At 39.0% G+C, this 18,500-nt stretch overlaps 1 protein-coding gene across 1 annotated transcript in view; it reads left to right on the top strand.

Moving 5' to 3' along the window:
* UNC13C (unc-13 homolog C) overlaps positions 1-18,500 on the top strand; it is a 701,596-nt gene that overhangs the window by 20,593 nt on the left and 662,503 nt on the right. Inside the window, exon 4 of the mRNA XM_069596439.1 lies at positions 1,061-1,132. The gene's annotated coding sequence lies outside the window, so the exon portion shown is untranslated. The remainder of the gene's footprint in view (positions 1-1,060; positions 1,133-18,500) is intronic.

Genomic DNA, 18,500 nt, shown 5'->3' with positions numbered 1-18,500 from the left:
CCTGCCCCCAATCCCTCCCAGCATCAGGTCCCCCACTAAAAGTGAATGTGTTAACAATTGTTCTGTTACAGTATACCACAGGCCATCAATTTTTGACATGGCATCAGTGATTAGGTCCTCATCGCCAGTCCAACAGAGAGGATTTAGATAAAAGATCTCATTTTAGAGTCACTTCCTCTGTGCTCCCTTGATAACAACTTTCTTAAGTCAAGTTTTATGGGAAACACATTATGAAACAGAGATATACGTGCAGAGCTTCTTTTGGAAGAAGCTGAGCCATAATGTATTTGCAACAGAACCTCAGCCAATCCTAGGCCTCTGATACTAGTGTGTTAAAGCAAGAGGGCTAGGCATTTGGGAACCCCCATCAATGAGTTATTGTATGTGGGCTGACCCAGAGAAGGGAGAATAACCCCTTGGCCTCCGCCATTCTCAGAGAGTGACTCAGCTATGTGCCTTTGTCAGTTGCATGAATGAGTGACTTTGTCTTGGAGCGGGTGTTTGTGTGGCACACCACAGCTATGCCATACAGAATCTTTCCTTTAATGCTGAGAGAGGACTTGGATGGGAGGTTGGAATGCAAATGTTATGGTCGCAGTTACTTTGATTTTAATATCAAGGCTATGTAAGCACTCTAGGAAACCCCTTCTATGTCCTTCTTTCTTCTATGACACAGAATTTTACTCAGAAGGCTTTCTCACTACTAATTTTATTTAAATTATTTTAGATAATATTTTTAAATGTATTAAAAATTAGCAGATTGTGGTTCCTGGGTGTCAAAGATTGTCTCTAATTTTCTTTCTGGCTGTTATCAAGTCCTAAGTGAAGGGTCCAGACCGAGTTAGGGGGCCAGATAAACACAGAATACAACCAGAGACTGAATCTTAGTGTAATTTGATGGGAGGGAGGAAGGCTGACCATCATTTGTGAGCAGGGGCTTTTGGAAACGTGAATTTAGAGAGGCATTGTGTATTGTTATGTCTGTGGTTATTTGAGATACAAAAAAAGTTTCGTATTTCCTTTGTAATTTCTTCCTATTTTCTCATTTCAATTCCACCAGCACCTAGGCTTGCCATAGTTCAAGTCACCAACTGCTTCTTGGGCGATGATTTATTCCCAGATGGTCTTTGAGGTAAGAGCTGGCTGATGCTAAGCATGTTTTAATTTTAAACTAAAGAGACTTTCCATGTATAATTTAGTATTCCATAATACAAAATATAAGACACTTTTAAAGAACTGAACTTACGTTAAATCCTTTATTGGGACCATATATTGCCAATCCTTATATGGGATGTGCTCTATTTTTGCCGAAAAAGTTGAAAGATGTCTTGCTCTTAGCTAGTTTAAAATAATTTCTTTATAGATTTACTTTAAAAGTACCCTGTGATCTAGAAAAAGAATGAAATTTCAGCTCTATTTATGAGACATTAATTTTAACTTAACTGCCACACCCATTTTGCTTCCATGTTCTAAAGCATAAATAATTGACTTTCACCCAAGAGTTAAAATCAAATCAAGTTCCACTGAATGAGGAGAATTGCACTGGACCTAACACTCTCAAAGGGGAAGGGAGGGAGGATATTAATTATGTAAGCATCTAAGTTTTGGTCTGTTGGCACATTGGACAGCATTCATTAAAATTTTAAATTCTCAGTTTTACTACGGAATAAGGACACATCTAGAGTTGTGTATAATCAGTGAGGTGAGAGGAACAGCTGAGAAGTCTTATCAGTAGTTAAGTGCAAAAGTCCGTGGTGAGGATTATGCAAACATATGTTTATATATGTTCTATAATGTGTAGAGTACAGTGAAGAGAAATTTTACTACCTCTATGGAAATGTTTAATTTTTTGTGGATTTTTGTTTTCTAAAAAAGGTAATGACCTCAAGTGAATATGCATGAGGGCCTGAACCAAGGCAGTTAAGTCCTGGAATGAAAGGCGGCCTGGCAAATGAGAGAAACAGTCAAGTTTAGGACCATGAAATTTAGAACCAGGTAGAAGTTTGGAGCAATTAAATAGAGGGATTAAAGATGAACCTAGAGTTCTAGTTCATATATCTAAGAGAATGTTGGTTTTGCTAATTAGTATTGTATGAGAAATTTAAAGAACTTTGTATTTCATGAATGAATACAAATTTGAATATATTGACTACTAAATTCAAATACTGAATGGGAGATGTTAATAGTTATTCAGACCAAACTGAATGGAATTAGCAAATAGGAATTAATGCAAAGATGAGAAGCTAAGTGCAGACATACTGATTTGGTTAGAGAAAGTTAGAGAAAAGGGAATAAAAGAAATCTGAAAAGAGGATGAGAAGCCAGCAAAGGACCTTGTTAGGGCCTCTTTGTGAGCAAGAACACTGACACTTGCCCCTCTGCTGGTGTCTCATCATCCCTTAGACAAAACTCATTGTGGCCACAGACCCAGGCCTAGAGAGTAATCAGAAACAGGATCTGCTTCTTCTGTGGCCCTGTGGTCTGTTATTTCTGCTTTTGACACCCTGTGTTCAGGCTTTTCTTCTTCTGAAAGTATGTTTTCACTGCTTAGTTTTCCCAAAGATCAAAAGTTGATTGCTCAGGTCACAACATTGTCACTTTCTTGTTGAAATGCCTGAAAGGATCTGACAAAATCTCCATGTTCCAACTCCCAGTTCCCAAGATATAAAAACTAATTGGCCCAGTTTCCATCATGTAACCACTCTGGCCGAAATAACCATGTCCGGAGAGAGGCTGTGTTGTCATGGAGGTGTAGAGAATGATGAAAGAAAAGCTGAGTGGTTATTGCTTTCAGATGCAGCAGATAGGTTAGGGAATATTAACATTTGGTACAAATGTGCCCAATTAAAGAGAAATTTTAATAGAGTTCTGAGGCTGAAATTGGGACAGCAAGAGGTTGAAGATGACTGATTCATAGGGAAGTAAAGATCAGGACTCCTCTGAGTTAGGTGGAAGGTGCAGTAGCTTGAGGAGGTAACAACACTGAAGGAAAGCTGAAGTCTCTTTTGTTTTTTTTATTTACAATCGGGTAGGATATAAACATGCTTATTGCTTAGGTTGAATAAACCCAGTAGAGAGAAAGAGAATTAAGATAGAAGCCAGGGAAGAGGTAATTGCTGGAGCATGATTCTAGAGGTGGTGAGAGATGATGCAATCAGGAGCACAGGAGGAGATGTGACCTTTGGAAAGAAGACATTCTCATATCCACAAGATGTGCAGTGAAAATACAACGCTGAAATAAATCTCTCTCTGAATACTTACTGTAGTTGTTCTAATTGGGTGACATTAAACCTGTGGATAACTTCAGCCTGCCTTCAGTCAAGGAGGCGTTCTGTGTCTGCTAGATTTCTAAGCAGATGAGAATCGAGGTCTGGCCTTTGTGATGAGACTGGATGTCAAAGAACCTTTTCTTCCCTAAACAGGGTGTCTTTCTGTTTATACATTTATGTCTTTGAGTACACAGCCCAACTGCCTTTTCCAGCATTGCACACTCTAACTGGGGCAACTAAAAAAATGCTAATTTTCATACTAAAATCAATTAAACAGGTTTTCGCCATTCCAGGAAATTGACTCTCAAGTGTAATTTCCATCATCAAAGTACCTGCTATATTTTTTCCTAGAATGAGATTTGTAAGCAGTAAAATACATAGATTTCAGGTTTATAATTTGGACTTCCCAGGTGGCGCAAGTAGTACAGTGGTATAGAATCTGCCTGCAATGCAGGAGATGCAGGAGACACATGTTCAATCCTTGGGTGGGAAGATCCCCTGGAGAAGGAAATGGCAACCTGTTCCAGTATTCTTGCCCGGAAAGTTCCATGGCAGAGGAGACTGGCGGGCTACAGTCTATGGGGCTGCAAAGGGTCAGACATGAATGAGCAACAAAACACACACACATACAAAAAAAATGAACATACATACTATCCCAAGTAAGACACAGAACATTTCCATCAGCCCAGAAGTTTTATTATGTCACTTTCAAGTCAATTCCCATGCTTCATAGGCAACAAGTTTTCAGATTTATGTTGTCATAGATTGGTCTTGCTTTGAACTTAATATGAATGGAATCAGAGAGCATTTACTCTTTTGCGTCTGCCTTCCTTGCTCGTCATGTTTTAAGATTCGTATGTAATAGTGGTTCATTTTTTATTGTTGTTTAGTGCTCCACTGTTTCAATATACTGTAATTTGTATATACTTTCTCCTCCTGATGGATATTTTCCCACCTTTTTGTCATTATTAATAAGGCTGCACAGAAATTCTTATACAAGTTAGTTTGAAAAAATATATCTTAATTTGTCCTGCATAAATACTTAGGAATGTAATTGCTGGACCTTAGTGTAAGTGTCGGTTTAAGTCTGCCAGAAACTACCAGATAGTTCTTAAAGTGATTATATTCTTTAACATCATCTTCTTTAATGCATAAAAATTCTAGTTACTTTTCATCTTCTCTTGAATTTGGTATGTAACCAGTCTTTTGAAATTTTATCCATTCTCATCTGTATGAAATGGTATCTCATTTTTGGTTTTTAATTTGCATTTCCTGATATTTAATGTTATAGAACACATTCCCTTACACCTATTGGCCAGCTTACTTGCCTGGAGAATCCCATGGACAGAGGAACCTGGTGGGCTATAGACCATAGGGTCACAAAGAGTCGGACACAACTGAAGCAACTTAGCACGCAGGCACGCACACATTGACCAGTTAGAAATCAGTCTGAAATCATCACTGATTACTAACCCTTTGTGTTGCTTTTAAGGATATGCTTTTGCCATTATAGATCAAAAGCAATAAAATGAGCAAAATAAGCTAGCAAGTGTCTAATCATCTATAGAGAATACTTTGTTAACAGATGTTTTTAGTGAGACACCCAAGGTGAAGAGCTATTTAGATTTCATTAATTAGACATGTGGACATCTAATCAATGTACCAATTTGCCAGCAATACTCATAATTTCTTGTTATAGATATATTCAATGTAATTTTAGCATGAGGGGTATTTGTGGCTGAAATATTTAATTGTATATGCAACTCTTGTAGAAATACAGTAATATCTAATAAATTTGAACCTTGCTTTTTTAGAATGTGTAATAATTACTTCAGCCAGGAGGGTATTAAATTTGTATTAAGAACAGGATAAATCTGTTTCCCTGCCACCCTACTAACATTTAGGTCAAATTCTGTTTATGGTTGAACAGATTAGTAATAGTTCATAAAATATTGGCACATTTTTTATTGCTTTTATTCCCAATAAAAATTAAACAACTATTAAATATTGGGTACCCTGATACATTCCATTAGAGAAGATAGATGCAAAAATGAGAGGTTGTATTACTTCATGCTATTGCAATAATACATGTAACACAGTGTAGTGTAGTGTATCAGTGGTGTTCATGTGAGCCCATGACACAGATGAAGGGGCACATTAATTCCTACCTGGGTCATCAGAGAGACTTCTGCAGACTATTACTGCTTGACCTGGACCTAGAATCCAACTTGCCAAGTAGGGAATTTAAGAAACTCTGGCTGGCTTCATGAGTTTTGGCTTAAAGAACATTTTGTTGGAGTAAGGGAGGGAATGATAAGCAAGAAAGTGGATATTAATGAAACCAGACACTATGTCCCACCAAGGAATGTGACAGATGTGTTCACTCTCATTATCGCATCATCTCACACATCTTGCAAACACCCCTAGGACATAGATAGTATAATTCCTGGTTTATATGCAAGGAATGTGAAATCTCTGTGGTCCCAATCCCAGTTTCAGAAATGTTAAAATATGTTTGTCTTAAAATCAATAAAATATAATAAAATTATTATTATAAGTTCTTATCCACTCCTTTAGAGTATGTAACATTTTAAAAGAAATAATTTTAAACTATATATAACACTACACATTTTTATCTTCCTCACAAGGCCTCAGAATTGGTATGATTCTTACTCTCTCTTGAAAAACATTCGGCAGTTTTCTCTAGTCTAAATGGATGCAGAAGAGGAGCTGTGTTACATTAGGACTCTCTTTTTTGTCTTATAGTCAGGAAGGGTGTAGGAATAGAAGAAAGATCTGATCAGATCACAAGCTTATTGTTATTTATTAAAAACATAAATAATAGCTAACATTTTTGAGTACTTCTGTGGTTCCAGGCACTCCTCTCATGATCTCTTATTTAATCCTTACAGCAATATGAAGGAGTTGGTACTGTTATTATCTCATTTGTCAGACAAGGAAACTTAGGAACAGAGAGGTTAAGCAGTTTGCTCCCTGTATACAGAGAGCCAGGATTCACAGTAGACCATCTGGTCTGGCTTAAGCCTCCATCCCATGCCCCTCCCCTAATGTAACAAATAGTATATGTTGGAGCTCAGCTGGGCACCAACTGGAATATGCCTTCTATTCACCAAAGATGGAAGTGCTCCCTGATAGAACTGTGGTCATCTTATGTGAACAGTGTGCTGTGTAAGGTTTGGGAGCCACACTAATATTTAAATTCTACTCCCATCACTTGAGTAAGTCATAAGTAACTTATGTAGGGTCTCTGAGTCTCAGTTTTCTTCTTTTTAGAATATGTGTGCTTAGTTGCTCTGTTGTGTCCGACTCTTTGCTACTCCATGGACTGCAGCATGCCAGGCTCCTCTGTCCATGGGGATTCTCTAGGCAAGAACATTGGAGTGGGTTGCATGTCCTCCTCCAGGAGATCTTCCCAACCTAGGGATTAAACCCAGGTCTCCTGCATTGCAGGAAGATTCTTTACTGATTGAACTGCCAGGGAAGCCTGTTTTTAGAATAAGAATAATATTTTACCTTATGAGGATTTAAGGATTAATTATTTTAAAATATTGAAGACAGAGTAATCATTTTCTATTAGGATGAAAACAGCAAAAAAGTGCTTGGGAAGCTCAGGTGGGGACATGTAATTTGTTCTCACAGGGACTTGGGCTCCTGCCTTATCACAGGTCAGTAGGCTGGTAATGTGTCTCCAAGCAACCTAGTAGGACAGAGACATGGGAAACATTAGAATTAGTGGCAACTTTTGCTCCAGGATGGTGTTTTTTCTCAGTGACCTTCCTTTATACAGCTTATGTGTCTAGTAAGAATTCCAGTACATGATGAAAGTGCTCATAAGATTTTCTTACAGAAAGCTCTCTTAATATCAAAAGACTTTCTAGCTCCAGAAAATTACTGATGTTGACCATAGAGAATCAAGGTCAAAGTCAAATCCGTTAAAGATGGATTTGGATTGCTGCTTCTGAGAATGTTGCCATGGTAGGAAGATGCCAAATCCTTGGATGGATTGCCTTAGAAGAAGGCAGTGCAGCACAGGCAGGAACAGCAATGAAGCTGGAGCAGGAGACCTGTGGTTTTGTTCCAGCTCTGCTGTTTGAACTCAGGCAAGGGTTTTGACCCTGTTATGTTTTCATTTCATGTTGTGCACAATTTGAGGATTAGTGCTGTTTGAACTGCACTCCCCAAGCCCTGTGCCTGTAGAGGGTCTGTACGGGCGGTAGCTAGTGTGGAAGCGGCAGGGAAAGTGAGCCTCCAGCACTGCTTCTTTAATTCAACCAAAGAGGCTCGGCTTTGATCAGTTATATTCATTGAGTTTCTATCTCTGCTTTAGTTGGGGGAAGAAAAGAGGTGGTGGTGGAATCAGAGGATATAATCCAGGTAAACTAAAGCGATATGTCTCTGGAATGACATCATTCTAAGTTGCTCATCTGTAGCCCGTGCATCTGTGCTCTGCCTACTGTCCACATCAGTGGGCAGAAGTTACGAAGACTAGAAAAAAAAAAAAGTTGCAAAGACTTACTCTCCAGAGGAGAATTCTGTAGCTGAGAACAGGGCCAGACCATGGCCAAGACAGTCAGTGGGCCAGTCTTATTCAAGGCTGCCTAGTGGCTCATATCTGCCCTTTTCTGCTACTTGTCTCCTTTGATGGGAAATTCTCCCCAATCTCACGTGTGCTCTCTGCTTTTCCCTCCTGCTCTTGAGGAATGTATTCATAAACCTTTTATACCAAGACACAAAGTGACTTACATGCCTTAAAACTTAAGAGCCCCTTGGTGAGATTTGCATTTCAACAAGGACCAAATCTAAAATAAAAGTAACATAGCTTCTTGAGGCAAGAGTTCTTCAAATGTATTACATAGGTGACCACTTTTTTCCTTAGGGTTGGTTCTCATGGGAAATAGATCTTAGAGTTTTATGAGAAAGGACTCTGAAGCCAGTCAGTGTGGATTGCATTTCTACCTGTGTCATTTCCCAGCTGTGTGTCCTTGGGCCAGTTACTTGAGTTCTCAGTTTCTTCATCTGTAGAATGGGGATCAATAACAGTACCCACTGCAGATATTATAAACAAACATTAATGTAGTAATCTCTACAAAGGAGTTGACAGAATATGGCATTTAATAAGGATTTTGAAAATGGAAAAAACATGTACAAGAGGTATTTGATAAATACTTTAGAAGAATAATGAAAGACTAAAGATCATGATTCAGAATATATGAAAAAGAGGAGATTAAAAAAAACTATTATGAAAATAATTAGTTCATTTGTCTTTCAAATGATTAAGGCCAGGTTAGCTGGAGGACCAGAATAATACAGAAGATCTTACTTACAAAGCAAAATTAGAGACACAGATGTAGAGAACAAACATAAGGGATACTAAAGGGGGGAGGTGTGATGAATTGAGAGATTGAGATTGACAAACATACACGATTGTTACTATGTTATAAAATAGATGGCTGAGAACCAAGTGTATAGCACAGGGAACTCTTCTCAATTCTCTGTGGTCACCTAAAGGGGAAGGAAATCAAAAAACAGGGGCTATATGTATGCATAAAGCTGATTTCACTTTGCTGTATTGCAGAAACTAACACAACATTATACAGCAACTATACTCCAGTAAAAATTTTAAAAAGAGAGAGACAATGGAGGAATAAACTAGTGTATCTATGGCACCATGAAGAGGCCTGGAGTAGAGGATACGAAATAATCTGTACCCAGAGAATAAGAGGGAAACCTATATTTAAGGAAGATAAGACAGAAATTAGTTCAAGGGATGGTTTGGAGTGGTAGATGATATTACTTTAGGAGGCCTGTAAGCTATCATAATATTAAATGTCTGGAGTAAGGAGAATGTACATTTTTATAGTGAAGGGACCAAGTTTGGAGTCTAGAGATGGCAGGCAATACTTTGGCATCTATGAGACTAACTATCCATACCCATACACTGTGGATAATATCCTCACAAGGTCATCAAGAAGATTATGAGTTGATACACACAAAAGTATTTCGTAGATTCCAAACTGCTTATAGAATGATTGGTACTAGATGTCATTGTGGACTTCTAAACCAAAGTGACTGCAGCCATGAAGTTAAAAGATGCTTACTCCTTGGAAGAAAAGTTATGACCAACCTAGACAGTATATTCAAAAGCAGAGACATTACTTTGCCGACTAAGGTCCGTCTAGTCAAGGCTATGGTTTTTCCTGTGGTCATGTATGGATGTGAGAGTTGGACTGTGAAGAAGGCTGAGCGCCGAAGAATTGATGCTTTTGAACTGTGGTGTTGGAGAAGACTCTTGCGAGTCCCTTGGACTTCAAGGAGATCCAACCAGTCCATTCTGGAGGAGATCAACCCTGGGATTTCTTTGGAAGGAATGATGCTGAAGCTGAAACTCCAGTACTTTGGCCACCTCATGCGAAAAGTTGACTCATTGGAAAAGACTCTGATGCTGGGAGGGATTGGGGGCAGGTGGAGAAGGGGACGACAGAGGATGAGATGGCTGGATGACATCACTGACTCGATGGACGTGAGTCTGAGTGAACTCCGGGAGGTGGTGATGGACAGGGAGGCCTGGCATGCTGCGATTCATGGGGTCGCAAAGAGTCGGACATGACTGAGCGACTGAACTGAACTGAAAGCAAAGTAGCAGCAATGGAGGTGAGTAAAAAATTGTAGATGGCTATTGTTTGCTTAAAAAAAACCTCACAAAATACCTTATTAGCTAGAATAAAGAGGATGTGAATCATTTGGCATTCATCCTTAGAGAAATGGGTCTTTCTGTTTATTAAAAATGATTTATTAGCTTCAGATAAACCTCTTAATCACTTTCTAGTTTGCTCATTTTTGTTGAAAACATTTTCTATATATATTTGTATCTTAATATAAGACACAAGAATGAATAGTTCTCAGGGACATCATTTCACATGCATTATTGTGTTTCAGCAATTTTCATTGTTATAGTCAGACATGTGATTATAAGTTACATATATATATATATATATATACAAAATTATTTTATTCCCTCACATAACAAAGATACATAAGATGGTTCTAATTTTAGCTTTTTAAGGCATCTCCATATTGTTCTCCATAGTGGCTATATCAATTTATTAATCCATTCCTACCAACAGTGCAAAAAGTTCCCTTTTTCCCACACCCTCTCCAGCATTTATTGTTTGTAGATTTTTTGATGGCCATTCTGACTGGTGTGAAGTGTTGCTTCTTTATCATTTGGATCTGCATTTCTCTAAGCAACAGTTAGAACTGGACATGGAACAACAGACTGGTTCCAAATAGCAAAAGGATTACGTCAAGGCTGTATATTGTCACCCTGCTTATTTAACTTATATGCAGAGTACATCATGAGAAACGCTGGGCTGGAAGAAGCACAAACTGGAATCAGGATTGCTGGGAGAAATCTCAATAACCTCAGATATGCAGATGACACCACCCTTATGGCAGAAAGTGAAGAGGAACTAAAAAGCCTCTTGATGAAGGTGAAAGAGGAGAGTGGAAAAGCTGGCTTAAAACTCTACCTGTGGCAGATTCATGTTGATGTATGGCAAAACCAATACAATATTGTAATTGGCCTCCAATTAAAATAAATAAATTTATATTAAAAAAACCTCAACATTCAGAAAACTAAGATCATGGCATCTGGCCCCATCGCTTCATGGGAAATAAATGAGGAAACAGTGGAAACAGTGTCAGACTTTATTTTGGGGGGCTCCAAAATCACTGCAGATGGTGACTGCAGCCATGAAATTAAAAGATGCTTACTCCTTGGAAGGAAAGTTATGACCAACCTAGATAGCATATTTAAAAGCAGAGACATTACTTTGCCAACAAAGGTCCGTCTAGTCAAGGCTATGGTTTTTCCAGTGGTCATATATGGATGTGAGAGTTGGACTGTAAAGAAAGCTGAGCGCCAGACAATTGATGCTTTTGAGCTGTGGTGTTGGAGAAGACTCTTGAGAGTCCCTTGGACTTCAAGGAGATCCAACCAGTCCATCCTAAAGATCAGTCCTTGGTGTTCCTTGGAAGGACTGATGCTGAAGCTGAAACTCCAGCACTTTGGCCACCTCATGCAAAGAGCTGACTCATTGGAAATGACTCTGATGCTGGGAGGGATTGGGGGCAGGAGGAAGAGGGGACAACAGAGGATGAGATGGCTGGATGGCATCACTGACTCGATGGACGTGAGTTTTAATGAACTCTGGGAGTTGGTGATGGACAGGGTGGTCTGGCGTGCTGTGATTCATGGGGTCGCGGAGAGTTGGACATGCCTGAGTAACCGAACTGAACTGAATGATTAGTTATGTTGAGCATCTTTTCATGTGCCTCCTGGTCATCTGTATGACTTCTTTGGCGCAGGAAGCCCAGCTTAGTGCTCTATGGTGACCTAGATGAGTGAGATAGGGAGCAGGGAAGTCCAGGAGGGAGGGGATGTATGTATAGCTGATTCACTTCATTGTGCAGCAGAAACTAACACAACATTGTAAGGCAACTACAAGCCAATTAAAAAAATTAACAAAAACAACAAAAATGAAAGATATATAAGACAGGTGTAAATCCAATAAAGACATTCTAAGGGAGCCTTTTTAAAGCCTAATCTTTTTATTTTCTTATCACCTGCCTTGTCCCAGCTACACTGCTGTTCCCTCCCATCAGCTCCTTGTGGCTAATGGTGTGACTAGCTTTCCCTTCCACCTCCAGCTACCCTAGCTTGTTACTTTGCCGTGCTTTAAGGGTCCTGCTCATCGAGCTGTGTGGTCAGCACATAGGTCAGAGCTACTTTCCACTGGGCCTTCTGGCTCTGATGACCTGCCCCTGCACGTGGTTAGGTTTTTCTCTGTCTCTGCAACAGCCCATCTTCCTTCCCACCTCATAGGAAGTAACTTCCAGCCAGCTGGTTTTCAAATCGCCAAGAATTTACTGTTGAACAGATATTTGGTGAACTGTGTTCATATATTTCTCTTTGAGTTATTCTTGGAAAATGTCGTTTAAACCAGCAATCAGACAGTACAGGATATTTACTGTTGAGGTGCTGTAATGAGAAACAGAGGCTTTCTTGCTCTCTTCTGGTGCGGGATTAATGATCATCCTAACAGGGTCCTGTGTGCTTAACACAAAATCAATGCCAACAAAGGAGCAGTGAAGAGATTTCCCTATTGGGCTGGTAGCAGGGATTAAGCAGATAGTAATAAACACAAGGTCAGAAACTCAACTGGCAAGCCATGAGGTTCCTAGGCCAAAGGTGGGGATTCAGTTCAGAGTCAGGGACTGAGAGAGGAGTCATGCTGAAATAGAAAGGGCAGAACTTGGGGAGGCAACCTGGTAGGGCCTCTTTCTCAGATCATCCTCTTTCTCTTCTCTCCCTTGCAAGTTAGCATTCAGATAACCAGGTCACCTATTTTATTGCATTTGATAAGGAACTTAGAATTGTTTATTGATCTGAAAAGACTTTAACTTAATTTTGGTAATGATTTAGCAATAAATTGCTGACTGTTCAAAGGTTCATTAGCTCTTTTAGCCCACAAGGATACCTACTGTTGAGGTCATGCTAAATAGTTTTTTTACAAAATGGACTTGTTAACACACTGGCAAAAATATTTTAATCCCCATCAGACCCTAATATTCAGTGTGGAGTTGATACGTTCTCAGTCCAAATCTGAGGCCTGGAGTCAAGTCTGTGTTGCTTATTAATTGCATGTACTAAGTCAGGTTTCCTTGAAAACTCTAAAGCTCAGCTTCCTTTTCTGGAAAATAATAATACTAATTTTACCCAATTATTATGGGATTAAAATGAAGTGAGGTGAATTTTAGAAAATTATATACACAGTGCTTGGCACATAGTAAAAGTAATAAATATTATTACTAAAGTGTCTCATAAGATAGTCTAGCATTTTAATCTCTCTCAAAGATTTCCTGCCAAAAACTTTACACCTGTCCCCCAACATCATTAATGAGAACAATGTGCATGCATGCTAAGCCTCTTCAGTCGTGTCTGACGGTGCAACTCTATGGACTGTAGCCCACCAGGATCCTCTGTCCAGGGGATTCTCCAGGCAAGAATACTGGAGAAAGTTGCCTTTTCCTCCTCCAGGGTATTTTTCTGACCTAGGGGTCGAACCTGTATCTCTTATCTCTCCTGCACTGGCAGGCAGGTTCTTTCCCAGTAGCACCACTTGTGTGAGTGTATAGTGAAAGCGCTTCCCAGGTGGTGCTAGTGGTAAGAAACCTGCCTGCCAATGCAGGAGCCTCAGGAGACATGGTTCAGTCACTGGGCCGGAAAGATCCCCTGCAGGAGGGTTGCATGGCAACCTGCTCTAATATTCTTGCCTGGAGAATGCCTTGGACAGAAGAATCTGGCAGGCTACAGTGTATAGGGTTGCACAGAGTCAAACATGACTGAAGTGACTTAGCAGGCACACATGTACGTAATTAAAGAGTACTGGAGTGGGGTGCCATTGCCTTCTCCGAAAGGTAATACAACTGGAGGGTAAATATGAGATTTTGAATTCAGGTAGTTAAGTATCATATGATGCATATGATGATAGACTGGTCTCCCCACCCCTCCTCAACCCCTTCTCCTCCCACATATCTTTTACTGACTTTGATTTTGTCCTAATCTGGGATGCTAACATCTTTTTTTAATAGAACTTTAGAGAAGAGAGTAGATCTGTGGGTTTGTATGTGGTGCATTTTAGGACTTGTGACCATTACCACTGGTAACATTCACTTTGTATGCAGCTGATAGCTTCATTGACCCCAGGTCTAAAGACCAAAATATCTTTTTGCCTTAGTTGTTTTTCATAAAGCTCTGGTGGAAGCTATTGACAGAGAGAATAACAAGGTGCTGCTCACTAGCTGAGTAATTTTGGCTGTGTCTCTTAATCTCTTTGAACCTCTTGTTTCCTCATCTCTAAAATGGGCATAATAATGTCTTTAGAGAGTTTCTTTGAGGATTATTTGGGACAGTTCAAGTTTCTGGAGGGCTTCCCTGGAAGCTCAGATGGTAAAGAATCTGCCTGCAATGCAGGAGACCCAGGTTTGATCCCTGGGTTACAAAGGCGCCCTGGAGAAAAGAATAGCAACCCACTACCAGTATTCTTACCTGGAGAATTCCATAGACAGACTATAGCCTGGTAACTACAGTCCTTGTGGTCTCAAAGAGTTGGACATGAATGAGCAACTAACACACAAACACAAGTTTCTAAAACATAATAGGTGCTCATTAAATATTAGCCTCCTTCTCTACCTGGCCACTTGCCTGAAGGAAGTTCTGCAGGTGAGATTTGAGACTCATCAGCCTCATTAGAGGCTTCCCAGTGATAAAGAATCTGTCTGTAATACAGGAGATGTGAGATGGATTTCTGGGTCAAGAAGATCCCCTGGAGAAGGAAATGGCAACCCACTCCAGTATTCTTACCTGGGAAATCCCATGGACAGAGGAGCCTAGCGGGTTACAGTCCATGGGGTCACAAAAAGTGTCAAATGTGGCTTAGTGACAAAACAACAATGGACAAACCTTGTTAAGGTGGCTATGGCTTTGAAATGAAATTGTAACAGAGACTGAGAACCCAGTAACTGGGAAAGTAAGATTTCTGTATTGGAAATTTGCCTCTGGACCATGTAGGTAGAAAGCATTCTCTATTTCCCCTCCAATTGCTTCTTTATGGTATTTTTTCCTTTCTTTGTTTTTCATGTCATCCTCCAACTGAGTAGGATTCCTAGGTTGCCTCCCACTTCTATCTACCTTAATTTTCACAACGGATACCACATGATGAATCTTCTGTGAATACTTCTTTCATCTTTTCAACATACTTCTTAGTTCTAATGGCGACTTATAGGTACTGGGCTCTGCACTGTTTTAGATACTCTTCTAAGAACTTTACATGTGTTAACTAACTCATTACAATTATCCCATGAGGAGATACTATTTTTGTCCCAGTTTAATCAGTGTACAAGTGGTTCCCTTTTCTTCACGTCCTCTCCAGCAATTATTGTTTGTAGACTTTTTGATGATGGCTAGTCTGATGTGAGGTAATACCTCATTGTAGTGTTGATTTGTATTTCTCTTAAAATTAGTGATGTTGAGCATCTTTTCATGTGCCTCTTGGCCATCTGTATGTCTTCCTTGGACAAATGTCTGTTTAAGTCTTCCATCCATTTTTTGGTTGAGTTGTTTGTTGTTTTATTTTTTTTTTTTAATATTGCACTGCATGAACTGTGTATATTTTAGAGAAACTAACAATATTGTAAAGCAACTATACTCCAATAAAAAATAAAAGATAATATGGAATAAAAAAAGAGAAAAAATGTACAAGTGAAGGCAGTATAGAAGTGACTTTCTCATGCTTATATGGATAATATGCCTCATCCAGAAGCTGTGCTGAAAACCAAAAACCATTAGTGCCCCCTCATCAAATGGAGCTTCTGCACCCAAGTTTCAGAGATTTCCACATTCTGTTCACATTTTGTCCACACAGACCCATCCTCCTTTAGTTCCCATCTCTCTCCAAGGTGAGTGCTTCTTCATTTTTAACATGATGTGAATGTTTGTGATACCTACCTTCTGCATATGCTGATTTTCTTTATCTAGATCATTTAAGGCCAAGTTTAGCTAGTTCAGGCTTCTTGGAGTCTTTATAATCCATCTTCAAATTTATGGGCTTGTTACTTGTTCATTCATTCATTTGTGCATGTACATATTTATTTGCCCAACAAATATTGTAAGTCTAATATATATCAAGCAATTTGAATATTTAAAGTTAAATAAATCACAGCCCCTGCCCCCTCAAATCACATTTTATATATAGACACATAAATATTTCACACAAATAGCTGTTATATTCTAAGAATTACCATAACAAATGTGCATTCAAAGCATTGTGGGAGCACAGAGGAGGAAGTGGTGGAGTCTAAAGGAGGTCAAACAAGGTAATGCTAATCCCTGCTGGATCTAAGATGTTTAGTTGCCTTAGAGACATTCATGAATAAGATGTAGGGATAGAGGCGATGGGAAAGAAATGAAGCCAAAAGGAACAGCATGGACAAAGGCACATTGGTGAGGCAACAATACAACGATCACAGAACTGTTACTATTTCAGTGTGTCTTAGGCAGACGTGCTCTGGAAGTGACAGGACATGAAACTACTGAGACAGTGATTTAAGTGGAAGGATTTATATCTTTTAAATGTATTAGTTTTAAGAAAGATTGATTTGAGAGGAGAGCCAACTTAGAGTTAGGAAGACCATATAGGATACAATTGTAGTAGTCCAGATGAGAAATTGTGGAGTTCAGCACTGAGGCGTCACTAGTGGCGTGAGTGAACATGTATAGGGTATGGAAATAGGATCATATTGAATCTAGAGTGATTCCTGGGTATATGTCTTGGGGAAGTCAATAATTAGGATATGATATTAAATTGAGACTAATCATTCAAGAAAATGACTAGGTGTTGGATGGAGTTTATATTTGGACAACCAGCTGATGATGTTTAATAAGTGACTGAAATGCAGGTTAATTTCTAACTTTCTGTGAGTTTGGAGGTAAGTATGCCTCTGTGAAACCATCACCAAGATTGTGTTATGAAAACAAGATCTACCCTCTTAGCAAAATTTTGGGTATGCTGTATTATTAACTAAAGGCACTGTGATGTACAGTAGGTCTTCAGGGCTTATTCAACTCTCATGGCTAAAACATTGTACCTTTTGGAACAATTCTTCAATAACTATTTATTGAATGTTTTTATGTATGCTGGGTTCAGGATATTTGAAACTGGACAAGTCATATTCTTATCATTAAATAGGACATAGTCCAGGGGATGGAAACAGGAATGAGAGTACAGTAGGGAAGAATATGTATTGCTTATGCACTGGCTTGCGGGAGCATGTGGCAAAGAGAGAGACAAGCTCGGTGTGGGTGGTCAGTGAAGTCTTCACTGAACAAATGATTCTAAAGCTGAAACACAATTTTTACAGGCCAGGAGGGCTAGACATGAATGATATTCTAGGTAGAGACAACAGAAAAGTTATTGAAGTGTGAAAGAGAGTAGAGCCTGTAGTGAACAACAAGTTATTCCATGTGGTTAGAATACAGAACAAGAGAGTTCATCTGTGTAACTGTGTCCACAAACCCTCAGGTTTGCATTTTGAAGCAGGGCATCATTGCAGGTTACATTTTCCTGTTCAGAATTGTTCCAACCATTATTGTCTAGAACAATAGCTCTGAACTAGTAACACAGGTCAGGAAGTCTAAACACAATTTCATGAAAATATTAGAGGCATTGACAAAATTGCTGCTTTCATCTAAACAAAAATCAGGTATTTGTTTCAAGGTTTGGGAAACCCAGGATCTTCAGCAGAGTGATTAGTAGAACAATTTATTTTACTGAAGTTGGCTTTAAAATAATTTATCGACTCTACTGCTACTTAACTTTCCAATATGTCTTTTTTTGTTCCCACAGGAGAGGTTGCATAGGGGTACAATAAATGTTTTTTGAATCGAATTCAGAAATTAATTTCTTGACATTTTTATTAGTAGAAAACAGGTCCTGGCATGTAATTCTGAATGAATGACAAATTCTTTCAGACAAGCAAAATTGACTTTGACTGTTTATGAAGTCCAGAAGACATGGATTTAGAGTCTCTCTCTTCCATCTTTTTGCTTCCTTCTTACATTGCAGTGCCCTGTCTCTTATGAAACTTGGCTCCTGCCCAGAGAATGTATTCCCCAAGTCCCTGCAGAATCCTAGTGAAGTGAAATTGGCAGATTTCCAAATGGAGGGAGCTGATAAAGAGCCATTAGGCTCCTAAAACAATGTGCAGTTTATGATGTATTCTTTAAAGAATTAGAACATTTATCTACTCAAATCCATAGTTTGATATCAACAAAGATTTTTGGTCATTACTATTATTCTGTGATATATTTCAGTGACGAAATAGTTCAAGTCAACAAAATTATATGTGAATACCTATTACATACAAGGCACAGTGCTGGTGAACCAGCAAAATTAATGTAAACTGTCGTCATCTTCAAGAAGCTAACTATCACAAATATGACCTAGTTATGTGGTCATTTACATTATAAAACACAAAATCATAGGATGGATTATATATCCAACCAATTTTTTATTATTAGACATGTTTTATTTGTGGTACAATCTCTTTTTGTGATTTGGCACTCTATCTTCAGTTATGATCTTAACCCTA

The sequence above is a fragment of the Ovis canadensis genome, chromosome 7, assembly GCF_042477335.2.
Source record: "Ovis canadensis isolate MfBH-ARS-UI-01 breed Bighorn chromosome 7, ARS-UI_OviCan_v2, whole genome shotgun sequence".
In the NCBI taxonomy this organism is placed as follows: Eukaryota; Metazoa; Chordata; class Mammalia; order Artiodactyla; family Bovidae; genus Ovis; species Ovis canadensis.
Note: the sequence above shows the minus strand (reverse complement) of the source record. Positions and strands in the feature narration are given on the sequence as shown.